At 40.6% G+C, this 27,444-nt stretch overlaps 1 long non-coding RNA gene across 2 annotated transcripts; it reads right to left on the bottom strand.

The window, feature by feature from the left end:
- Positions 1-1,012: 1,012 nt before the first annotated feature.
- Positions 1,013-3,821, bottom strand: LOC107762557 (uncharacterized). 2 transcript variants are annotated; one of them, XR_001642831.2, is made up of 4 exons: positions 3,497-3,821; positions 3,057-3,338; positions 2,727-2,974; positions 1,013-1,196 (listed from the first exon to the last, which is right to left on the bottom strand). It is a non-coding gene; the product is annotated as an uncharacterized LOC107762557 (long non-coding RNA). The 2 variants fall into 2 exon arrangements; XR_001642830.2 differs by having other exon boundaries at positions 3,057-3,821.
- Between the last annotated feature and the right edge of the window lie 23,623 nt (positions 3,822-27,444).

Raw genomic sequence — 27,444 nt, 5'->3', positions numbered from 1 at the left:
ACATTTAGAGACAACATATCTCGTCCCAGTAGACGATTAATATATTATGAAAAATATATATTTGTCCGTCGTTAAAAAGTATTAGCGACCAGCCTTCTCCTCCCTAATAGATAATAAAGATATTATGGAAAATATATATTTGCCCGTCCTTAAATGTTTTAGCGACCAACATTCACCAGGATAAGACACAAAAGAACATTATTAGAACTTTCTCAACATGCAGTTTCATGTTGTAAAAATGACGAATATTATCTTGTATACTCTTTTTTCCTTTTAATGATAAGCTAGTCTTACATCCTATTTGATGTCCTAAAGTATACATTCTCAGGTATCTGCATAAGGTCTTATGCATTTTGAAACATATTCTATCCCTATATCTCTCTGATGTACTACGAAGCAAAATCAGTTAGTTTTCATGCATCAGAAATATGATAACGAACAAACAGTCGATGCTGATTAAAAACTATTGACAGACAACAATTCAAATTTGAGAATGAAACGGAAGTGTATCTGAATATGGCAAGGAAAATGACAATGCTAATCGAACACCAACAACAGACAACAATCAAGATTGGCGAAAGAGAGTAAGTGAATCAGAAACCCATGCATTATCCTCAAGAAATTCAACACTAATCTTACTTTCAATACACGTGATTAATAATGTGGTTATGAGCATCCACATATTCGTCAGATATTATTACCTGGACTTACTATTGTTAAAACCTGTAGCCTAATTCCTTATCATATATTTCTCCTTTATTAGTCAATAACTTGATTATAGTTTCCACAACTGCTTGTAATTGATTATAGCCTAATTCATGTGATGAGCTTAATAACAGTTAAGGTTGAGGCCTCAATAATGTCGAGACGAGTAACCCTCAATGCTCAGATTTTCTACTTCCAACTTCGTGAACCCAAGCTGTTATTCCCATCCTTGAGGCTCATTCATTTATAATATTGCAACAAAGATAGAAATAAGATAGAAATGACTATATAAAATTAACAAAAGAAATAATTAAAAAGCAGGGTATACTGTTATTAACTTGATCAGTAGACAAAAGTAGTCATTCAGCTTAGCGATGTCGTAGGCGAGACATGTGATTGTTGAGCAGCGAAAAATTCCCTTATTTTCTTCATTTCTTTCATCCCAAGATATGATCCCGATGATCATTCATGTCAATAGTCTCAAATTTATCCTACAATAATCAAAATATCCATTTGGTTAATGCACTGTTCAAGAAGTAGTTCATTGTGCAAGTTTAAGAAGAAGTTCATTCATAGTCTCAAAATTTGTTTCAGTATCATCACCAAATCGGTAAACTAACATAGGAGTTTCATCTCGAAAGGACTAACATAGTTATCCAAAGAGCACACTGTTCCCTGATGCATGCGCCCACATTTGGCATCTCTGTCCCTATCACTAACTGGAGCATAACTTCTGTCATGGGCTGCTTTCCAGACACGCCCCATGACCCCTTGGCTGCTCCCCATGGCGGCCTAGCAAGCCTCACAATGCCTAGCACCATGGTCGGCCCCATGGTCTTGGCTGCGCCAAGTGACAAGCGCGCATGCGCCTCTGTCGCCCCACCGATGCCTCTCGCCAGCGCCCAAGGGCTGGCCAATGACAACAGCGCCGCGCGCCCTAACAATGCCGCCCGCGCAGATCCTGATGCCTTGCCAGCGCCCAGCTGCAGGCCCATTCCAGCAGTGCCTCGCGCACAGACCCTGATGCCAAACACCAGCGCCCAGCCTCAGGCCAACACAACAAGTGTCGCGCGCGCCCAAAGCAACGCGCGCGCAGAACCTGACCCGCAAGGCAAAGTTGCTGCCATCGGACTTAGTTCTATCTTGTAATAAACTAAGTCCTTTTCGTTGTAATTATAGGCTAGTTTACATCATTTTCATTCAGTGTGCTTCTACAGCTTTATTAGGACTCGTCATGTAATGTTGGTTTATTTTTTTTAAGCATTATTAAGGGGGACCAAACAATCAAACATTTTCAAGCAAGCAATTTTCTGGTGTCTCTCCCCCTCGATACCGCATCTTTTGTAATCAGCATTTTAGTCATCAATAAAATCATCATCATCATTAAAAACCCAGTTCTCTCTCAGCTTCTGCAATTGCTCGTGACATTGGTTTTCCCGCACGGCACTGACAATCTAGTCTAGCGTGCGGAGGGGACCTTATTGGCAGACAACAACCGCACTGACATCGATTGCTTAGCCTTACGTTGCCCTTCCAAAAAATATCAGGAAGGCGTTGCGTAACACTTCACACGCCACATGTACAGAGGTAATTGTGCCCACATTTGGCATCTCTGTCCCTATCACAAACTGGAGCATAACTTCACACGCCACATGTACAGAGGTCATTGTGTATGTCATGTCAATAATATGTCCGCATTCTCTGTCCACATCACTAGAACATGAATTTGGATTGACCCCTAGCATGTTGAATTACTTCTTCTCCTATCAAAATTCTATACTGCCTCCATATGGTTATATACGTTGACAACGATGTCATTACTAGCATAAACAGAAATAATTTGAAAAAACAAACAAACCAACTCTATTTTATATTGCCTTGAAATAAAGTTGCATTTCTATTTTCACAAGGTTTGCAGCACCTCACTGAACAAGCTAAATCACAAATAGAGCATCACGAAAGAGGCATGCTGGACCATATCCAATATTGCTAGGAACAAAAAGAGCATGTCGCAATTGTACCTCAATAGCTGCCCAAATGTGATTCAACTTTTCTTGCTCAATATCATTTCACGATGATACTCCCAGCGGACACATATTGCGGTCACGAACTATTTTGCCCAAGTGCCTCGAAAATAGTTTGTTATTTGTTCCAATCGTTCGATTGTTGTAAAAGGTTACTTTTAGCTTTTGTCCAACTTCAAGTGATGCAACTTCTTTGCACTTGTTCCTACCTCGAACTCTTTTTACCTTTTTAGGATTAGATGAACCTACAGTTGGATAATTTGGTAAAACTATAGCAACAAAATTTAGTTTTACAAATTAATAACACATGGATTCAAAATGTCATACCTGTTTCAACTGTTTGGAAGTTTTTCATAGCTTGATCACTAGATGGAGGCAATAAAATATTGGTCTGCATATGCTCTTTCTTAAGAACCAATGAGTTTTTATCCATTGTTCGCATTTCTTAATTAGAAGACATGGTAAAATTCGATCTTGTGCTTTTAGGAGTTTGTATACGTTGATTAGCATAAACTGCATTCTTATGAAAATATCCCACCTCATTTTCAGAAATCCCTAAAGAGGAGTACAAAGATCTAGGCGTTTACTCCCGTTCCTTCCTTATAGCACCTGGACCCAAGAAATCATATTAGTAAAAAATATGGCATTTAATTATATATGCAATTGATTAACTGATAGCTCAATGATATCAGTATAAATTAGCAACATTCAAGAATCTGCAACTCCAACAAGACAATAGGAATCAAACAAGTCATGATCCAACATACCCAAAATTTATGTGAATCAAAAGGTTGCTTAAGACGAATAAAGGCGAAATTTCTTTGCAGAAATTCTAAGAAAGCAATAACTTGCTGTCAAAATTTTACTTAAATAGTGTTGGTCAAGGTTAAAGGTTGAAGAAACAAAAAGGCATAATATTCTGAAACAGTACCAATCCAAACACACTGCGATTATAGAGTAAATGATCAACCAAACTACTACAATAGGAATCAAATAGCTGAAATTTGAATCAAACAACTGAAAGCTTAAACAAACATGGAAGAAGGAGGTAAACATCGGAGATGAGAATGAAGGAAATTTCTATAACTTCTTGCCTACTTTTTCCTTCCAGTATCTAGTTACTTATACTAACTCCCAGCACCTTCTTGCCCTTCATGTGACTTGCCAGAGTCAGAACAAAATCGGTTAGCTTCTTTTGGCACAGTCCTCACATGCGTGCTCCTTCTTGACAACACTTTCTGGACATCTAGGTTGGCATTTTTCTTGTCCAACTCACCCTCCAGCTCAGTAGGCTCTGGGTGCACAACATTATCCGCCTAACAATAGGTGCCTAACCCTTCCAAACATAAAACTAAAATTCTTATGTGTCTATTTTTTTCCAATTTGTAACTGTACGAATTGCTACATATATCCCAAACCTTTCTCCTCCCTCCATTCATTGATAGCCATTCACCATAATAACTACTATTAACTAGAATAACCAGTCAAATTTAAAAATGCTCTAATAATTGACAAAATAACCATTCATTAGCCACAAATTCTGCAATTACAACTTAAATAAAGTACTCTGTTTTACCAAATACCTACGACAACTACTTTACATCTTGATTCTAGTAGCCAAGTTGCAATTTAGAAGTTTTAACTATAATACAAACCACATAAAATAATATACCAAAAAAGCACTTTCTACAAAATAATTACCAAACCATTTCAGACTGTGGGAAACAGAGATTGCAAAACTCCAAACATTTGACCAAAATATTGAATGACACGTTGAAAATGAACTGTTTTCTCATTTTTTATTTCAGATTTGAAAAAACTTACTTGTTTCACACAGAAGATGAGACACACTTGGGATTCGCAATCAAGGGAGGTCGAAAACTGGGTAGACCTGCGATACACAAGCCAACAAACTCGCAACAAACTCGATTTAAGAAAACAAAATTCTTGAGTCGTGAATAGAGAGACAGACGAGTTCTGTGTATGTTTAAGACACTAGGGCATAACTTTTTGTTTTTGGAAAACATAGAGTTTCTTTTAATTTTTTGGAATTTTTAATTTTAGGATATTAGTTTTGGCGCCTATTTTTTAGAAAATAATATTTTTTTAATATTTTATTATTATATTGGACGGTACTCTCTCCCGCTCATCGCCCATGTTGGTGCCTACTAATATCATTTGGGACCGGTTACTAATTTTTTAGGGACCAGATTTAATACCTTCGCAATAGAATACAAAATTAAGGACCACAATATAATCTCGTCCTAATACATATACTTTTAGAGATAGGATTATTAAATCATCCCTATATCAAAACTCAACCAATGATCACCACTACACCCAAATCGCTGGCACTCACCAAAACAACCCTATATATGTGGAAACCGTACCTCACTCTACTCAACCAATCTCCTATACACCATAATATACTGAGAAAGACCTGCTCATCAAGAATGTGGCTGAGGAACTCAAGAAATTGACAAGTCGAGTTCAGGGTGTCGAAGGAGGCAAAAGGATAAAATGTCTGAATTTTGTGGATCTATGCATACAACCGGACGTGGAACTACTAGAGGGTTACAAACCTCCCAAGTTCGAGATGTTGGATGCAATGAGTGGTCCCAATGTTCATTTGAGAACTTACTGTGACAAGCTCGTAGGGGTCGGAAAAGATGAAAGGATCCGAATGAAGCTCTTCATGAGAAGTCTTACTGGAGATGCCCTGTCCTGGTACATAAGCCAGAACCCTAAGAAGTGGGCCAATTTGGTGAGTATGGCATCAGAATTTATGAACCGATTTAGGTTCAACACGGAGAATGCACCGGATGTCTTCTACATCCAGAATTTAAAGAAGAAGCCAACTGAGACCTTCCATGAGTATGCTACCCAATGGAGGTCAGAAGCAGCCAAGGTCAGACCAGCACTAGAAGAAGAACAAATGAACAAGTTCTTTGTTAGGGCACATGACCCACAATATTATGAAAGGTTAATGATCATTGAAAATCACAAATTCTCCGATATCATCAAACTCGGAGAAAGGATTGAAGAAGGTATCAAAAACAGAATAGTGACAAATTTTGAGGGATTATAGGCCACGAACAAAGCATTGCAATCAGGCGGCATATCAAAGAAGAGAGACATGGGGGGCAGTAATGGTGGCTCAAGGCCCAAAATCTCCACTCACATACCAAACACCTCCACCCATATACCAACCCTCATCTCCCAGATATTCCCAACCAGCCATTGCCTTATCATGCCTATAATTCCCAACCATCTCATTTTCAGTCACCTCCGACTCGCCAAAACTACCCAAGACCCCGACCTAACTTTGATCGTAAACCACATAGACAATACACCGCTATTGTTGAACCTATCGACCAGCTGTATGAAAGGATGAAAGCCGCTGGTTATGTCACTCCTATTCCTACTGTGGAAGTGGAGAACTTATCTCAATGGGTCAACCCTAACAAAACCTATGCATACCATTCCGGTATGCAGAGGCACACCATTGACGAGTTTCGAACATTGAAAGATAAAATCCAGACATGGATTGACAATAAGGTCATACAGGCAAAAGAAGCTACACCCAACATCCGCAACAATCCTCTCCCAAATCATAGGGGCGGTGGGATACATGTGATAGAGATGGATGAAGAATGGGATCCTGAGGGGTCAATAGGGCTTATTCGAGAGGGCGATGACTTTAAACCTGCAGTTACACTCACTTCTATTATAGTATAGACGCAGTCGCCAGTCGAGGTTGAGGTAGCCGTATTGGTTCCATTTGAGGTAGAGGTAGCTCCACCTGCAGCCACACCTATTCCATTTGAGGTAGAAGTGGCAACACCTTTCACAGTGACAGTGTCAACCATACCTCCTTTCAATTCCAAAGCAATAACATGGGATTACGTTGCCGAAGCTAGGCGAAAGAGAAAGGCAAAGATGCAAGAATCTGATGATGCACAAGGAATAATCAGAACTGAAAGGGTCTATACACCTGAACACTTGAGAGGATCGAGTGAGGAGGCCACTACCAAGCAATCTGTAAGTGAAACGGGCCATATGATCTTTGGAGGAAAGTATAGGTGAGGGAATACTCCGTTATTTATCATTTGAACAAAACCCCGCTCAGATATCCATCCTATCACTATTACAAAATTCAGAGGCGCATAAGAATGCTTTGATGAAGGTGTTAAATAAAGGTTACGTACCCAACAATATCACCTGTGGAGAAATGGCCAACATGGTAGGGTAGGTGCTAGAAAGGCATAAGATCACCTTCTACGAGGATGAAATACCGCTTGAAGGGTTGAATCATAACCGAGCATTGCATATCACGGTATAATTTGAAGACAAATTCATTGCCAGAGTCCTGATAGATGGAGGTTCAAACTCAATATTTGTCTGTTGGATACTCTAAAAAGATTTAGCAAAGGTTTCCATGAAATACGGGCAGAAAGTATGAACGTGAAAGCCTTTCATAGGTCTTATAGGGCCACGATTGGGGAGATTAATCTTTGTCTGCAGATGGGGCCAACTTGGTTCGATGTTGAATTCCAAGTGTTTGACATATCAGCTACATACAATCTTCTATTGGGTCGACCTTGGATACATGCCGCTGGAGCTGTGGCTTCCACACTACATCAGGCCGTGAAGTTCGAATGGAACTATCAGTAGGTGATTATTCACGGAGATGGGAGTAACCCCATTTACACCAGTCAAACCATCCCAGTTATCGGGAATAGAAGAAGGCTAGGAGGGGAAACTTATCACCACATCGAACATGTCAATGTCGTTGAGAAAGACAAATAGTGAAGTAGAAAAATAGAAAGCATACTAGCATGGTATGAACCCGACAAAGGGCTTGGGAAGAATCTCCAAGGCATTACTAAGACTATACAGCTGAAACATCATGGTACTACCTTTGGGCTCGGATACCAGTATACATGGAAAGAGTATGATAATTGGTCGCCTCCGTGGCGTGGACCTTATTACCCTCTCGAGCAACCAGTGCCATATCTAGGTCAGACTTTTCACCAGGTTGATATAATATGGGGAACTGCAGAAGAATAAACTTTAGCTGGGCTGAGGAATTTGTTCCTAGAGGACGAGGATATGGATTGCAGTGCGATAATTAAGGAGGAGGAGGAAGAAGGCCTCACCATTTAGACTGTGGAGAAGGGAGCTGTTCTCAGGAACTGGACCGCCACACCATCCCGGGCTTGCCGAGTCCCTGGGTAGCTTGGCATTTAGCCTAATTTATTTTTATAGCCATGCTAGGCATTTTAGATGTTTTCAGTAATTTTATTTTAAATATGCGTTTTGTTTCAAAATAATTGCTCGATTCATCGAGCCGTACTTGTTTTGGATGTTTTCAATTTTTAATCAATGCATTTCTATTTATTATTCATTATTATCTTTCACACTTTTATGTCTACAACATTATTATTACTTTTCCTGATGAACCAGTGACTGTGACATGTAATGAGACAATGCAACATAAGGATAGTGACTCAGAAGAACAGGATGAAATACGTGAGGAAGATGTTAGAGAGGTTGAGAACTTTGAGAATAAGCCTAAGTCCAACCTGGACGAAACCGAAGCAGTAAATTTGGGAGACGCCGAAACCGTCAAGGAAACTCGCATAAGCATTCACTTATCACCGACAGAGAAGGAGGAGTACATTTGTTTCTTGAAGAAGTATGATGACATCTTTGCATGGTCATTTGATGACCTGACCGGTTTGAGCCATCTATAGTGGCTCACAAGTTGCTTACCAATCCAATGTGTCTGCGATGAAGCCGAAACTCAGAAAGTTCAAACCAAATGTGAGCTAAAAATCAAGGAGGAAGTTACTAAGAAAATCAAAGCCAAAGTCCTCAGGGTAGTTGAGTACCCAATCTGGTTAGCCAACATTGTACCAGTTTCGAAGAAAGATGGGAAAGTCAAAGTATGTGTTGACTATTGAGACTTAAATAGAGCAAGTTCCAAGGATGACTTACCCACTGCCAAATATACATATCCTGATCGACAATTGCGCCAAACATGAGCTCTAATCCTTTGTGGATTTCTTTGCGGGTTATCACTAGATTTGGATGGATGAAAAAGACGTAGATAAAACAGCTTTTATCACACCATAGGGGGGGTGTACTGCTACAAGATGATGTCATTTGGTCTAAAGAATGCTGGGGCACTTACATGAGAGCCATGAAAACCATCTTCCATGATATGATACATAAATAAATAGAGGTGTATGTTGACAATGTCATTATCAAATCCAAGAGAGTCACATATCATATAGCAGACTTGAGAAAGGTCTTTGACAGGTTAAGGAGGTATAAAGTAAAATTGAACCTCGCAAAATATGCATTCGGGGTTCCCGCAGGAAAGTTATTGGGATTCATTGTAAGTCGTTGGGGAATTGAGTTGGACCCGTCCAAAGTTAAGGCTATTCAAGAGTTACCGCCACAAAGGAGCAAGAAGGACGTGATGAGCTTCCTAGGACATCTTAACTACTGTAGTTGCTTCATAGCACAGTCCACAATCATATATGAGCCCAACTTTAAGATATTGAGGAAAGATGCCGAAATAAGTTGGACTGAAGATTGTCAGAAGGCTTTCGATAAAATCAAGGAGTACATGTCCACACCACCAGTCCTGGTCCCACCGGAACCTTGGCAACCTTTGCTACTCTATATATCTGTATTAGATGGAACTTTCGGATGTGTTTTGGGACAACATGATAAGACAGGGAGAAAGGAGCAAGCCATATACTACTTGAGTAAGAAGTTCACACCTTACGAAGCACCATACTCTCTGCTAGAATGCACTTGTTGCTCTTTGACCTGGACAACCCAGAAATTGAGGAATTACTTCTATGACTATACCACATACCTCATATCCAGGATGGACCCTCTAAAGTACATATTTCAGAAGCCTATGCCGACTGGGAGGTTAGACAAGTGGTAGATACTGTTAAGTGAGTTCGACATCGTCTATGTAACTCAGAAGGCGGTCAAAGGACAAGCATTGGCAGACCATCTTGCTGGAAATCCTATGGGAAGAGAATATGAACCCTTGAAAACATATTTTCCTGATGACGAAGTGTCATAGGAGAGGACATTACTGAAGTATACTGCGGTTCCAGAATGTTCTTTGATGGAGCTGTAAATTTCAAAGGAGTGGGCATTGGAGAGGTTTTGGTATCAGAAAAAGGTCAGCACTACATTGTATCTGCGAAGCTTAGGTTTCCATGCACCAATAATATGGCAGAATACGAGTCTTGCATCTTGGGGCTCAATCTGGCCATTGATATGAATATACAGGAGTTACTGGTGATTGGAGATTTGGATCTTCTGGTACATCAGGTTCAAGGAGAATGGGCTACAAATAACACCAAAATATTACCATACTTGTATCACGTACATGAATTGATGAAAAGATTCACAAAAATAGAGTTCAAACATGTGCCCAGAATTCAAAATGAGTTCGCAAATGCACTGGCCACTTTGTCATCAATGATACAAAATCCAGACAAGAATTTCATCGATCCCACCCCGGTGAGAATTCATAATCAACCGGCTTACTGCGCTCATGTTGAGGAGGAGACAGATGGAGAACCTTGGTTACACGACATCAGAGAGTACTTGGTAAAAGGAGAATACCCAGAGCATGCGAACCATACTCAGAAACGCACACTTTGGAGGTTGTCCAATCACTTCTTCCACAACGGAGGAAACTTGTACAGAAGAACTCCTGATTTGGGATTTCTAAGGTGTGTTGATGCAAAAGAAGCTTCTAAGCTACTTGAAGAGATACATGCTGGGACCTGCGGCCCACATATGAATGGTTTTATCTTGGCCAAGAAGATACTTAGGGCCTGTTATTTTTGGATGACCATGGAGACAGATTGCGTCCAGTATGTCCGAAAATGCTACCAATGTCATGTACATGCTGATATGATAAAAGCTCCACCAAATGAGCTCAATGCAACAACCTCACCTTGGCCATTCGCCGCCTGGGGAATGGATGTCATCGGTCCGATCGAGCCTAATGCTTCAAACGGGCACAAGTTTATTCTAGTGGCCATTGACTACTTCACAAAATGGGTAGAGGCCACATCCTACAAAGCTGTAACCAAGAAAGTTGTCGCAGACTTTATCAAGGATCGTATTATTTGCCGAATCAGAGTTCCCGAGTCCATTATCACTGATAATGCCGCCAATCTCAACAGTGATCTGATGAAAGCTATGTGTGAAATTTTTAAATCAAGCACAAGAACTCCATAGCATATAGACCTCAGATGAATGGAGCCGTAGAAGCCGCCAACAAGAACATCAAGAAGATACTAAGGAAGATGGTAGAAAACCACATACAATGGCAAAAGAAGTTACCCTTTGCCTTATTGGGGTATCGCACTAAAGTCCGCACATCAACTAGGGCAACTCCCTACTTATTGGTTTATGGTACCGAGGCTGTCATTCCCGCCGAGGTAGAAATTCCTTCTTTAATGATCATACAGGAAGCCAAACTCAGCGATGCAGAATGGATAAGGATCCGCTATGAGCAATTGGACCTTATAGATGGAAAGAGAATGAACGCAGTTTTTCATGATCAACTTTACCAAAATAAAATGTCTAGAGCTTTCAACAAAAGGGTAAAACCAAGATAGTTCACACCAGAACAGCTGGTGCTGAAGAAGATCTCCCCGCATCAAGATGAAGCTAAAGGGAAATTCTCTCCCAAATGGCAAGGTCCCTACATGATTCACCAGGTGCTAATAGGAGGAGCACTCATACTTGTAGAAATGGACGGAGAAGTCTGGCCAAAACCAATCAATTTAGACGCAGTCAAGAGATACTATGTTTAGGCTGTCTACCTTTTCTTCATTTGACGTAATTGAACTACACTCCTGATTCCTGTTTAAGAGGGGATACGTAGGTAGCCCTATGGGTTTGGTCATATCATAATAAAATTTTCATTTTCCCTAGATTAGAAACTGGGACAGAATTTTGAGGAGGACCCTCAAAATTCCGGAGCATGTCTAGCCAACGCCTTCATAGGCTAGGAAGTCAGCAATTGACTAAGAAACTGGGGAAGAATTTTGAGAAGTATTCTCAAAATTTTGGAGGATGGTCAGCAAATTTCTTCGCACGCAAACAACCGAAGAATTATTTACCAAACTGGGGCAAAATTTTGAAGGAGACCCTAAAAATTCTAATAGGAGAAATTTGTAATATCTTTGAAATGTGTTACAGTCATCAGTTCATCTAAATTACTTGATATTTCACTATGTTTTCTAAAATAACTCTACTTTCATCAATAAGTGCATATTTTCGAAAACTCTATTTCCATGACAGCCAGGTATTACCCAGGGAAACTCAAACCAGGCCTCCAGAACGGAGTAGAGCAAAGCCAGCAGACAGAGGCACAAACCAACCTCCCCTTACAAAACTTACAATTTTCTTTGAGCGCAAGCACATCTGACGTAACAGTAGCATTCACAAATATATACGCAGCAAAATCACTATCAATCGGGCCACCAGACAGCAAATTTATCTCCAGCTAAGAAATACTTTACTCATATTTACCAACTGTTCATTGCATAAGGCTAAGCATTGACTTCTCTTTGCATGGGACTAAGCCCTGTCCCGAATCTTGCATAAGGCTAAACACTGCCTTCGGTTTGCATGAGACTAAGCACTATCTCGAATTTTGCATGAGGATAAGCCCTGCCTCCACATTTGCATAAGGCTAGGCACTGCCTTCTCTTTGCATGGGACTAAGCCCTGTCCCGAATCTTGCATTAGGCTAAGCCCTGCCTACACATTTGCATAAGGCAAAGCACTGTCTTTTCTTTGAATGGGACTAAGCCATGTCCCGAATCTTGCATAAGGCTAAGCACTGCCTTCCGTTTACATGAGACTAAGCCCTATCTCAAATTTTGCATGAGGCTAAGCCCTGCCTCCACATTTGCATAATACTAAGCACTGCCTTCTCTTTGCATGGGACTAAGCCGTGTCCCGAATCTTGCATGAGGCTAAGTCCTACCTCCACATTTGCATAAGGCTAAGCACTGCCTTCTCTTTGCATGAGACTAAGCCTTGTCTCAAATTTTGCATGAGGCTAAGCGATGCCTCCACATTTTCATAAGGCTAAGCACTGCCTTCAATTTACATGGGACTAAGACCTATCCCGAATCTTGTATGAGACTAAGATCTGTTTCCATCTACATGAGGCTAAGTCCTGCCTCCATGTATGTATAAGGCTAAGCTCTGCCTTCTCTCTGTATGAGACTATGTCCTATCTCAAATCTTGCATGAGGCTAAGTTTTGCCTCCTATTTGCATGAGGCTAATCATCATCTTTATTTGCCAAGACTAAGCGCTGTCTCTCTGGCGCTATCTATTTGCTCCTCTCTCGGGCTAAGCTCTACCCTCTACCTCATAAGACTAATCCTTGTCTTGTTGATTTTAGCATCATCCTATGGGCTGAAACATCGCCAACTTGTCCAAAGGCGTCATTGTCTAAAGGCATCATTCTCATAGCCGGAAGACACCATGCCATGGCCTGATGATCTCTCAAATTTGCATATCATTATTCAAAGGTGTCATGGTTCGGAGGTACCATTTTCATGGCCCGAGAGCATCATTTCATGGCTGCGAATCTCCTATCTCACAATTCATGGCCCAGGACATCATAGTCTAAGGACGTCATCTGTACTGCCCAAAGACAATCTTTCATGGTCCAAAGGGAATCTGCATCATCTATATATTTGCATGAATTGTGTTTTATGTTTTGCAGGTAATACAGGAGGTAACCTTTCTCCAGATAGGAGCAGCTTCGCCCTGATTTTCGCTCATGATATTTTCACTTTGCCATTCATGACCGATTCCCATCAATCACCCACCTACTCTGCGATATCCGGATATCTACCCTACAATCCCTTCATTACACTCCAGAACCATAATCATAACTCCATCCTACATTACCCTTCACAAAAGAACCTTTGCTGAAACTAGCCACCATTCCTATAACAACTCTATCGGCTTCGTTCACCGGTGGGTCCAGAACTACACATGGCCTGATTCCTGTAAAGCCAAGGATATGTAGGCAGCTCAGAGACCAGGGTTCGACCTCTATTTTTTTTCAAAACATTCTAATCGGTCAAAATTGGCTATCATTTGTTTACCCGAAAACTCTTTCACCCTTTCCGGGGTAAAGAGGGACAGCTGTTGATACCCAGTTTTTTCCTATAATATTCTTTTTTTTCAAATGCATGTATGCCTTCAAAACTATGCATTAGCATCAGTTGACATTTTTCCAGAATTTCTACATTTTTAGGGATTTTTAATTAATTTATCCCAGTATTTTATTTATATAAATAAGTACAAATTGCATCACAAAAGACTTTATAAAAATTTCATGGCTTAATATTTCTATTTATATTTATATTAGGCTCAAATTATTTCATAAATAGCCATATTTGTATTTTTGGGGTTATAATTGCAATTACTTTGCAATTATAGCCCATGCATGCATTATTACATTATTTTACTAGACAATAGCCTTATATATTTTAAAAATATTTAGTAATTATTTTAAAACATTTCTAGGCATGAAAGTCATTTTTTATAATTTATTAACTATTTTTAAAAATTGTTTTAGCAATTAAAGGTGTATTTAACAAATAGCCTTTTTTAATTTTTGGACCTAGCCTAATTAAAATGCCCAAATTCGGTCCTAACAGCCCAAATCTACCCCAGCCCAAACCAATAAAATTTGACCCAACCCCAAAACCTTTTAGTCCTGGCCGTTGATCATAGAGATCAACGGCTACCATCACCCCTTTCCTTTCTTATCTCCAATAACCCCTAACCTTAATTCATTTACACAAAACAGCCGCCCTAAAACTCCTCTCCTCTCCGTCTCTCTCTAAGAACCAACCTTAACCCTAGCCGCTGCCATCTAAAACCAGCCCTAATCCCTCCGATTCTCACTCGATCTATGGATTTCCATGGTTGCTTGATTTTGTGATTTCATGGAAGGGCCTCGAAGAGATCTAGTCCAGATCTTGTTCAAAACTCTCCAAGAGTCTGTCTATGGTATGTGAGTGCTTTCTACCGATGTTTTATGGCTCAAATCTCTGATTCAAAGACCAGATTCTCTTTACCCTTTCTCTTTTCTTCAAAAACCTAATGTTTGGACTTGAATTTGTCCAGATCCTTGTAGATCTGGAGCAATTTTGAGTATGTCACTGATTTTTCCTTAAGGTTCCCTTATTGCTTTACTGATTAACCAATTTTTAAGCACTTTGCTATATTAGGGTTTGGTTTTCTCGTTATTTTTTGTTCGAATCTCTGCGTATCTAAATGTTTTCAAGTTTCCATGACCGTTTTCCTTAAGAATCTTCTGATTCCCTACTATTAATCAACTCTGAGTATTTTCTAAGATTAGGTTTTCTGCTTCGTCTATTTTGCAAATGGTTTTCTGAAATTTCTCATATTTTTGTTTAATCTTTCTACAATGACTATGTTCCAGACTTGATTGCTTGACTGTTCCTTATTTGATTTCTACATTTTCGTTCATCATTGTTTGAATAATTGACTGATTAGCCTAATTATCTTGGGTTTCACTTTATTTACTAAATTAATTTACTGATTGCTGTTTGTTTACCTTAATCATGAGTTTCTTAAATGAAACCTCTTGTCTATTTATAGGTTGATTAACCCTTGATTGGTATCTGATTACTCGTATTGCCTTATTTATGAAATTGATTACTTGATTTACGATTTCTAACCCTAATTGACTGATGAGCCTACTTTTTGCCTTATTTAAAATTCAATTAGAGTTATTTATGGTATAATTCCCTAACTTTCTGTCCCTATCAAGCTCGATTTATTATTTGATTAATTCCTTTACCTTAATAAACTATCCGTATGGTTCATGGATTCTTAGTAATTCCCTATTTGGGTATGATTTGGATTCTTTAACCTAATTAGCTATGTTTGTTGTGACCGTTAAGTAACTACCCCTAATTAAGGGGTCTATTCCGGATTGCCTTACATAATTTGATTCTATAATTATTTGATTGCCCCTAATTGACTGACTTCTGATTCTCTTTACCTTATTTGCTTTACTCTCTAAGTTCTATATATACTCTTATTCTGATTATTCTAGACACAAACACAGTTCATAAAGAATCTCTCACTCACACACATACTCTGCTCTCATCTTGCTGCTACTTGTATTCACTACATTGTTTGGCCGGCTGAAAGCCAAGGCTAGACTACTGAGTTCTGTATATTATCATCTTCTATTTGCTATCTTTAACTGGTATGTCACCCCTCTCAATATCCTTTCACACACATTGAAGCTATACCTATGTGTTTCCCTGTTCATTGCCCTGACTATTGCTATGTAGCCAAAGTCATGCTTTCTCTTGTTTGTTGGTCTCAATTGACATGGTTACTTCTATATTTAAACTTCCGCTTTCTTGTTTATTGCCACAATTAGCATGATTACTTTTGTATTTAGGTCTTACTGCTTTTAATTAGCCTTGCTGCTCCTCCAAATTAGTTCTATGTTTTTCATATCTACTGCTTCAAGTTATCATGATTGCTCCTATTGTTATGCCCTACCTAGTGCTATGTAATCTGACCCTTTTAACTTATGTGTCTGCTATCTATCACTTCTACTCAGCACCATTAGGTCCTATTGAGTGCTATATTTGCTTGGTGTTAATCAGATACTTTTCACCCTATTTTATGTATTCTTGTTTCAGGATTCCTATGTTCCCAGCCCCTGCTCTTCTCTCTGTGCAGTTGTTTGTTCTCAACATGCTATATGCCACCTAGTGTTAACTAATGAACTAAGCTAAATCTGGGAAATGGGAATCTCTACTTTGAAACTTTGTGACCATGTTTCTGCTTGCTGTTTGGTTGCTGAAACCTTTGCTTCAGAGTGCTGCAGTGATTCTGTTTACTTTTAAACTATTTTCTTAAAACTACTTCTATTTTCAAACACTACTCCTATTCTTATAACACCTAGGGTCTTGCCCCTCTAATGTAAGCATTGCTTACGAGTTCCTGAGGCTCCTCTGAACTTTGACACACTGGAGTTGGCTTTCCAAAATCGCTCATAAAGGGTTACTTTGAAGGTTTTCCTGGTGTGAGCATTGCTCGGGGTCCTTGAGGCCCTTAGGAACTTTGACACACCAGGATATTACTGGCTGCACTATGAGGTTATAGCACTTTTGGCATTTTGAAGGCCTGGTCTGCCAGGTTTATGTTTTTTGGGCATATATTCAGGCTCCATATAGTTGTATCAGTTTCACTTCTGTAATTCATTATTAATGTTGGTCTGTAATAATAATTTCTTATAAACATATATTGGGGAAATTAGTAAAAGGGAGGGTTGCTTATACATATCCTGTTGGGAAAGGGTAGATACCATGCCTATAGGTTGTTATAATATCTTTTCTACCTAGATACCATGCCTATAGGTTGTTACAATATCTCATTTATTTAGATACCATGCCTATAAGCTATTACAATGTTTGGTCACTTAGATATCATATCAATAGGATTCAAACCTCGATCCTGCATTCTAGATAACATGTCTATGATTTTGCTGCGATGTTTGCTTAGTTATCATGCCTATAGGGGTTTTGAAATTAATCAGTCTTGCCTGGAAAAGATCAGTTTATGCATACTAACAATGTTTAAATCAGTCTTCACTATGTTTTAAAACTAATCACTGCATTTAGATGTCATGCCTTTAAGATTTTAAAACTAGTTTTCCTATTTAGCTGCTCGCATTTGTAAGTCTAAAAACCAATTACTCAGCACCTAGATCAGCATGTCTATATGACTTAATAAACTTAAACTGTTTTAAAATTGTTCTCAGATTTTTGATTGCATTTAGATAGCATGTGTATAGGGTATTACAGATTCACGCCTAGGCAAGACTATAGGTAATCAAGGTCTATTAAAAATTGTGAAACTGCTTTGCTTATTTGTGACTACCCAGACTCAACAGATTCTAAAATTAATAGGCAAACTGATTAGGTCTCTAACACTTTGCCTTAACTCAACGCTGCATATTCTCTGCTTGTCATGATCACCTAGATATCCTATTCTAGGGCCTTTCTTAAATATCTGAAATCCGCTATTTGAGGCGTGGACTTACTTGCTCTATCTGTGGAGGTAAAATGTGAGCCTTTTAATTGTTCTATATTTGGTCCAGTCCTACATGTTTTGTTTGTTGCCTAGAGTTTTCTTCTTTTAATTACCATAGGAGAGTCTATATCCACCTTAACTAGAAGTCCTCAATACCTCTGGGACTATATAAGTAAAAGGATGGGTAGTGCACACATAAGATACATCTTAAGATTGCTAGAACGCTTTAGGCTGTGACCAAGAGGGGTAATTGGGTAGTAAAGGATATGATGACCTTTACGCTAATGCCACGTGTAACCTCTCTAGTTGAGAAAGGCTTACCGGTTATTGTACAGATGTGATCCTATAGGCTAACAAACCTAGGACTTCCCTCACATTATTTACATATCTGTGCTTAGACTGCTGTTAAATTTCCATTATTTGTATATGTGTGCTTAGACAACCTATATGTTAAAAGACTAATTCACATAATTGAGTTCGATCGGGACCCACTGTTGTGGACTGTGAGGGGTGCCAAAGACCTTCTCCTCAAGGTTATTTTGAGCCCTTACCCAAGTCTCTAGTAATGCAAACCGGTTTATGAGTTATTTACTTTACCTTCCCTAACGCACCTCAAATCCATTAGGTAATGACTCTTCAAATTCAAATACCCAATTCCCAACAGGAAATGACTTGTTTCACCATGAATGTCGAAACTCGGACTCCACGAGGAAAAAGGGGGCGCGACAGTGGATGACGCCCTTAAACTATGATGTCCTGGGCCATGAATTGTGAGATAGGAGATTTGCAGGCCATGAAATGATGTTCTCGGGCCATGAAAATGATGCCTCTGACCCGTGACGCCTTTGAATAATGATGTACAAGTTTGACAGATTCTCAGGCCATGGCATGATGTCTTCAGGCTATGAGGATGATGCCTTTAGACAATGATGCTTTTGGACAAGTTGGCGATATTTCAGCCCATGAGTTACAATAATATGATGCTAAAAATCAATAACATAAGGCTTAGTCTTTTGAGGTTGAGGGCAGATCTTAGCCTGAGAGAGGCAAATAGATAGTGCCGTAGAGACAGTGCTTAGTCTAGGCAAATAAAGGTGATGATTGGCCTTATGCAAGTAGGAAACAGAGCTTAGACTCATGCAAGATTCGGGATAGGGCTTAGTCCCATGCAGATGGAAGGCAGAGCTTAGACTTATGCAGATATGGAGGCAAAGCTTAGCCTCATGCAGACGGAGACATGGCTTAGTCTCATGCAAAGAGAAGGCGGTGCTTAGCCTTATGCAAATGTGGAGGCAGGGTTTAGCCTCATGCAAAATTTGAGACATGGCTTAGTCTCATGCAAAGAGAAGGCAGTGGTTAGCCTTATGCAAATGTGGAGGCAGGGTTTAGCCTCATGCAAAATTTGAGATAAGGCTTAGTCTCATGCAAAGAGAAGGCAGTGGTTAGCCTTATGCAAATGTGGAGGTAGGGCTTAGCCTCATGCAAAATTTGAGACAGGGCTTAGTGTCATGCAAAGAGAAGGCAGAGCTTAGCCTTATACAAATGTGGAGGCAGGGCTTAGCCTCATGCAAAATTTGAGACATGTCTTAGTCTCATCCAAGAGAAGGCAGTGCTTAGCCTTATGCAGATATAGAGACAGGGCTTAGCTTCATGCAAAATTTGAGACAGGGCTTAGTCTCATGCAAAGAGAAGGCAGTGCTTAGCCTTATGCAGATATGGAGGTAGGGCTTAGCCTCATGAAATATTGGAGATAGGGCTTTAGTCTCATGCAAAGAGAAGTCAGTACTTAGCCTGGTGAAAATATGAAGGCATGACTCAGCCTCATGCAAGGTTCGGGACAGGGCTTAGTCCCATACAAATGGAAGGCAATGCTTAGCCTTATGCAAATGTGGAGGCAGGGCTTAGCCTCATACAAAATTTGAGACAGGTCTTAGTCTCATGCAAAGAGAAGGTAGTGCTTAGCCTTTTGCAGATATGGAGGCAAGGCTCAGCCTTATACAAGGTTCGGGATAGGGCTTAGTCCCATGCAAATAGAAGACAATGCTTAGCCTTATGCAGTGAACAGTAAGCAAATATGAGTAGAGTATTTCTTAGATGGAGATATACTCGGTGTATGGTGGCCCGATTAATAGTGATTTTGCTGCGTGTATATATTTGCAAATGATACTATTACGTCAGATGTGCCTGCACTCAAAGAAAAATTCTAAGTTTTGTAAGGGGAGGTTGGTTCATGCCTTCGTCTGCTGGCTTTGCTCTGCTCCGTTCTGTAGGCCTTGTTTGAGTTTTCCTGGGTAACACCTTGCTATCACGAAAATAGAGTCTTTGAGAATATGCATTTATTGATGATACTAGATTTATTTTAGAAAACACAATGAAATATTGAGTAATTTTAGATGAACTAATGACTGTAACACATTTCAAAGACATTTCAGCTTTCTTGTATTAGAATTTTGAGGGTCCTCTTCAAAATTCTGCCCCAATTTGGTAAATGATCCTTCGGTTATTTGTGAGTGATGAAACTTGTTGAACCTTCTTCGGAATTTTGAGAATCCTTCTCAAAATTTTTCCCCAGTTTCTTAACCGATTTCTGACTTTTTGGCATATGATGGCGTCGGCTGGACTTGCTCCGGAATTTTAAGGGTCCTTATTCTGCCCCAGTTTCTAGTTTTGAGGGAAAATGAAAATTTTATTATGATATGACCGAACCCACAGGGCTGCCTACGTATCCCCTCTTAAATGGGAATCAGGTCAAGCGTAGTTCAATTAAATCAGATGAAGAAATGTAAATAGTCTAAACATAGTATCTCTTGATTGCATCTGAATTGATTGGTTTTGGCCAGACTTCTCCGTCCATTTCTTCAAGTATAAGTGCTCCTCCTATTAGCACCCGGTGAACCATGTAGGGACATTGCCAATTGTGAGAGAATTTACCTTTGGCTTCATCTTGATGTGGGGAGATCAGCTTCAACACCAGCTGCCCCGGTGCGAATTGTCTTGGTCTGACCCTTTTGTTGAAAGCTCTGGACATTCTGTTCTGATAAAGCTGACCGTGACATACTGCGTTCATCCTTTTTCCCTCTATAAATGATAGTTGCTCGTAACGGCTCCTTATCCATTCTGCATCGCTGAGTTCAGCTTCCGGTATGATCCTTAAAGAAGGAATCTCTACCTCGACTGGGATGACAGCTTCAGCACGATAAACCTGTAAATAAGGAGTTGCCTCAGTTGACGTGCGGACTGTATTGCGGTACCACAATAGGGCAAAGGGTAACTTCTCATGCCATTGATTGTGTTTTTCTATTATCTTCCAAGGTATCTTCTTGATGTTCTTGTTGGCGGCTTCTTTGGCTCTATTCATCTGAGGTCTGTATGCTGTGGAGTTTTTGTGCTTGATTTCGAAGGTTTTGCACATGGCTTTCATCAGGTTACTATTGAGACTGGCGGCATTATCAGTGATAATGGACTCGGAAACTCCGAATCGGCAAATAATATGATCCTTGACAAAGTCTGCGATGACTTTCTTGGTTATAACTTTGTAGGATGCAGCTTCTACCCATTTTGTGAAGTAGTCAATAGCCACCAGAATAAATTGGTGCCTATTAGAAGCGGTGGGCTCAATTGGACCGATGACATCCATTCCCCATGCAGCAAAAGGCCAAGGTGCACTTGTTGCGTTGAGCTCATTAGGTGGTACCCTTATCATGTCTTCATGTACCTAACATTGGTGGCATTTTTGTACGTACCGGATGCAATCCGTCTCCATGGCCATCCAAAAGTATCTGGCTCTGAGTATTTTTTTGGCTAGAACAAAGCCATTCATATACGGTCCGCAGGTTCTGGCATGTATCGCCTTAAGCAATCTGGAAGCCTCCTTTGCGTCAACACACCGTGACAACCCTAGATCAGGAGTTCTTCTATATAGGGTTCCTCCACTTTGGAAGAAGTGATTGGACAACCTCCGAAGTATGCGTTTCCGAGTGTGATTTGCCTGTTCCGAGTATTCTCCTTTTTCCAATTACTCTCTGATGTCATTGAACCAAGGTTTTCCATCCGTCTCCTCCTAACATGAGCACAGTAAGTCGGTTGATTATGAATTCTCACCGGGACGAGATCAATGAAATTCTTGTGTGGATGTTGTATTATTGATGACAAAGTGGTCAGTGAGTCTGCAAACTCATTTTGAATTCTGGTTACATGTTTGAATTCTATCTTTGTGAATCTTTTCATCAATTCCTGCACACGATACAAGTATGGTAGTATCTTGGTGTTCTTCATAGCCCACTCTCCTTGAACCTACTGTACTAGAAGATCCAAATCTCCAATCACCAGTAACTCCTGTATATTCATATCGATGGCCAGATTGAGCCCTATGATGCAAGCCTCATATTCCGCCATGTTGTTGGTGCATGGAAACCTAAGCTTCGCAGATACATGGTAGTGTTGACGTGTTTCTGATACCAAAGCTGCTCTAATGCCTACTCCTTTGAAGTTTTCAGCTCCGTCGAAGAACATCGTCCAACCGTTGTATGCTTCAGTAATGTCCTCTCCTATGAATGACACTTCTTCATCAGGAAACTATGTTTTCAAGGGTTTGTATTCTCCTCCCACTGGATTTTTAGCAAAATGCTCTGCCAATGCTTGTCCTTTGACTGCCTTCTGAGTTACATCGACGATGTCGAACTCACTTAACAGTATCTGCCACTTGGCTAACCTCCCAGTCGGCATGGGTTTCTGAAATATGTACTTCAGAGGGTCCAACCTGGATATGAGGTATATGGTATAGGCACAAAAGTAATGCCTTAATTTCTGGGCTGTCCAGGTCAAAGCGCAGCAAGTGCGTTCTAGCAGAGAGTATCGTGCTTCGTAAGGTGTGAACTTCTTACTCAAGTAGTATATGGCTTGCTCCTTTCTCCTTGTCTCGTCATGTTGTCCCAAAACACATCAGAAAGCTCCATATAACACAGATAGATAGAGTAGCAAAGGTCGCCAAGGTTTTGGTGGGACCAGGACTGGTGGTATGGATAGGTACTCCTTGATTTTATTGAAAGCCTTCTGACAATCTTCGGTCCAACTTGTTTCAGCATCTTTCCTCAACATTTTAAGATGGGTTCACATATAACTATGGACTGTGCTATGAAGCGACTGATATAGTTGAGACATTCTAGCTCATCACATCCTTCTTGCTCCTTGGTGGCGATAACTCTTGAATAGCCTTAACTTTGGATGGGTCCAACTCAATTCACCGACGATTGACAATGAATCCCAATAACTTTCCTATGGGAACCCCGAATGCACATTTTGCGGGGTTCAGTTTCAGATTGTACCTTCTTAACCTATCAAAGAACTTTCTCAAGTCTGCTATGTGATCTGCGACCCTCTTGGATTTGATAATGACATCTTCAACATACACCTCTATTTCTTTGTGTATCATATCATGGAAGATGGTTGTCATGACTCTCATGTAAGTGGCCCCAGCATTCTTTAGACCAAATGACATCATTTTGTAGCAGTACACTCCCCAAGGTGTAATAAAGGCTGTTTTCTCTACGTCTTCTTCAGCCATCCAGATCTGGTCATAACCCATGAAGCAATCTACAAAGGATTGGAGCTCATACTTGGCGCAATTGTCAATCAGGATGTGTATATTTGGCAGTGGGATGTCGTCCTTAGGACTTGCTATGTTTAAGTCTCGATAGTCAGCATATACTCTGACTTTCCCATCTTTCTTCGAAACTGGTACAATGTTGGCTAACCAGGTTGGGTACTCAACTACCTTGAGGACTTTGGCTGTGATTTTCTTAGTAACTTCCTCCTTGATTTTCAGGCTCATATCTAGTTTGAACTATCTGAGTTTCTACTTCACCAACAGACACATTGGATTGGTAGGCAACTTGTGAGCCACTACGGATGTGCTCAAATCGGTCATGTCATCATATGACCATGCAAAGATATCCTCATACTCCTTCAAGAAACGAATGTACTCCTCCTTCTCTGTTGGTGATAAATGAATGCTTATGTGAGTCTCCTTGATGGTTTCGGCATCGCCCATATTTACTGCTTCGGTTTCGTCTAGGTTGGACTTAGGCTTATTTTTAAAGTTCTCCACCTCTCGAACAATTTTCTCAGGTATTTCATCTTCTTCCTCCGAGTCACTATCCTTATATTGCATTGTCTCATTATATGTCACTATCATCGGTTCATCAGAAAAAGTGATAATAATGCTATAGAAAGAAAACATGAAAGATAATAATGAATAATAAATAGCAATGCATTGATTAAATTCAAAAATATCTAACACAAATATGGCTTGATGAATCGAGTAATTTTTTTGAAAAGAAATGCGTCTTAAAAACAAAATTATTGAAATATCTAAAATGCCTAGCACGACTATAGAAGTATATTAGGCTTGTGTACGGTGAAATAGAAGGACCAATTTCTCATTGGCAATTTGCTTCAGGAGGTCGCCTCGGAGGCTCGGGACCTCGAGCCAGTTACTCCCCTCAAGATCTGTCGATACCCAACCGAGGATAACATCGGCCGAAACCCCGACGAATACTGAAATCCTCCGAAGAGAGCATTTGGAGTTGATCAAGTCTACCTGGGCAGCCTAACATTAGCCTACGTATACGTCATGAAGCTAGTTATCTGTCCCATCCCATTTCCTTTATCACTTAATGTATCTTGTACTAAGTTTGGACTTCCCCTTCTTATAAAAAGGGAGTCGTTAACACTATATAAGGGAGGGCTCCAACTATGCCACTTAAGATCAATAATATCTCTCTCTCTCTCTCTCTCTCTCTCTCTCTCTCTCTCTCTCTCTCTCTTTTCTCTCTAACTCATTTGTTTGAGGCTACTCTTTCCATTTATTATTTTCATATCTGTTCTTCATTTTTCGCTTGGTATTGGATATAAAGAGCCATCTACAATTATATTGTAACTATTATCGCTTCCCCAGCTACCCCCGATAGCTCGAGATCAAGCCGGATATCGACCCCGAGGCCTTTAATCGACCTATCCGAAGCCCAAGCAGCAAGCCCTTCGGTATGATTACTGCCACGTTTTAGCTTGTATCTCTTTGTTAAACTTCATACTCTTAGTATCAACTGCTATAACAACTAGCATAAAAATAGATCGCATATGTTTAGAGTCCCATTTACAAATTTAATTGTTGTTACCATTTTCTCGGTAAACAGTTTGGCGCCTACCGTGGGGATAAAAATAATAGTGATTATTTTCTTGCTAGGTTCATTGCACAAACGCAAGTTATCTTTCACACTTTTTCTTGTCCAAGATCTCTTGATTTCAGGTCGAAATGTCTGGCTCGGTAAATAGGGCTGAGAATGACTACCTCGAAAATCACGGTGAAAATGGTGTGGCTATTCCAGTCATTGGCGCACCACCATAGAACCTTGATAACGCACTTGGACCGATTCCAGCGGATGCGGGTTCACAAGACGCGCAACAGGTCGACAAAACCTTGCACACCGACAAGAGCATATGGCGTGGCGACCGACAAGAAGCCCAAAAAACCCTATCCCGGGAAGAATAGGAAATTAGCCTTCATGTTATTTTTGAAATGTTGCAGGCACAACAGTTGGCCATCGCTTAGTTACAAAGCCACCCAAAGACTCCCAGCACAACAGCGCCGGAAACAGCTCCCCCCACCGAACAAGTACTCGAGAGATCGAGCAATAATAGATCAGTAGTCGATCCTGCCATCGTGAAAATGCTGGAGGAACTCACCAAAAGGATCGAGCTAGGCGAAAAAATGATAGTGGTCCAGTCCTCAAGGGCGTTGATTCGAAAAAATTCATACAAAGGTCGTTCCTTGAGGATGCGGCCCCGAAGCCCATTCCAATAAAGTTGAGAATGCCGGAACTCCTTAAGTACAACAAAAACAACAACCCTAGTGAACACGTTACTGCCTACACCTGCGCGGTAAAAAGGTAACGATATAAAGAATGACGAGATCGAGTCCGTATTGCTAAATAATTCGGGGAAACACTCTCGAAGGGGGCCATGATGTGGTATCACAACTTGGATCCTAATTCTATAGATTCATTCGCCATGCTAGCAGACTCCTTCATAAAGACACATGCCTAGAAACAAGGAAGTCTGATGTTTTCAAAATCAAGCAAAGAGAGAACAAGATGCTGCGGGAATTCTTGTCTCGCTTTCAGATTGAATGGATGGAGCTACCGCCAGTCTCTGATGACAGGGCAGTGCAGGCCTTCACCCAAGGCCTGAACGAACGAAGCTCGGTGGCTTTGAAATAGCTGAAACAGAACCTAATTTAGTATCCAATCGTGACCTGGTCGGACATCCACAACTGGTACCAGTCGAAGATCAGGGCCGAGGATGACCAGTTGGGAGCCCATTCGGGCTCAATATATCCAAACAGGCTCTTGAAAAAGAAGCCAAAACCAAACAAAGAAAGGTATGAGCCATACCTTGAGGATAGGAGGAACGCCCCGAGGTGCAACCTTCCTCGCAATAATCGGAGAATGGATCGAGGACAGGACCCTCGAGGGCTCATCAACAGAACCAGGTTCGATCAAAACATAGTGCCAGCGGGTGCGTCCCGCCTGTCAGAATACAACTTCAACGTCGATGTGTTAGACATCGTGTCCACCATCAATAAAATCAGAGATGTCAAGTGGCCCAAACCTATACAGTTAGATCCTTCGCAAAGGAATTATAACTTAGTATGCGAGTTTCACAACACGCACGACCACAGGACCGAAGATTTTTATCAGCTACGGGAAGAGGTAGCTCGGCTTCTTCGCAAGGGAAATCTTCAGGAATTCCTCAACGATCGAGCGAAAAATCAGTTCCGAGAAAGGGAGGCAGCCAAGAAGAATGAGGCAAACGAGCCGCAACATGTCATCCACATGATCATGTGGGGCGTCGATGCCCCGCAGGAACCCATAATGAGAAGAACAAAAATATCCATCAGCAAAGAAAAGTAGACTCGGGGATATATCCTTGAAGATGCCCTCACGTTCAGCGATGAGGACACCGAGGCCCTTTCTTAACCCCACAACGACGCACTGGTAATCTCTTTCCTTGTAAATTCTTTTCAAATAAAACATATACTCGTGGATCCAGGTAGCTCAACTAATATTGTCAGGTCAAGGGTGATAGAGCAGCTTGGATTTCTCAACCAAATTGTGCCCGCCACTCGGATCTTTAACAGATTCAACATGTCAAGCGAAACAACAAAAGGAGAAATCATCCTCCCGGTTACCGTGGCCGGCACGACCCAAGACACCAAATTCCATATCATCGAAGGAAACAAGAGGTATAATGCCTTATTCGGGCGACCATGGATACACTGCATGAGATCAGTGCCATCCACCCTTCACCAGGTGATAAAATTTCCAACAATGGACAGAATTAAAACCGTCAACGGGATACAGCACGCGACGAAGGAAATGTTTACAATACACGATGTGGTAAAAACGTTCATGCCTCCACCCCTGAATAAACCGAAGGGCGAATCAGGCCTCACCCTCGATCAACCTTGACAAAACAAACTA

This window comes from Nicotiana tabacum, chromosome 22 (assembly GCF_000715075.1).
Source record: "Nicotiana tabacum cultivar K326 chromosome 22, ASM71507v2, whole genome shotgun sequence".
In the NCBI taxonomy this organism is placed as follows: domain Eukaryota; kingdom Viridiplantae; phylum Streptophyta; class Magnoliopsida; order Solanales; family Solanaceae; genus Nicotiana; species Nicotiana tabacum.
Note: the sequence above shows the minus strand (reverse complement) of the source record. Positions and strands in the feature narration are given on the sequence as shown.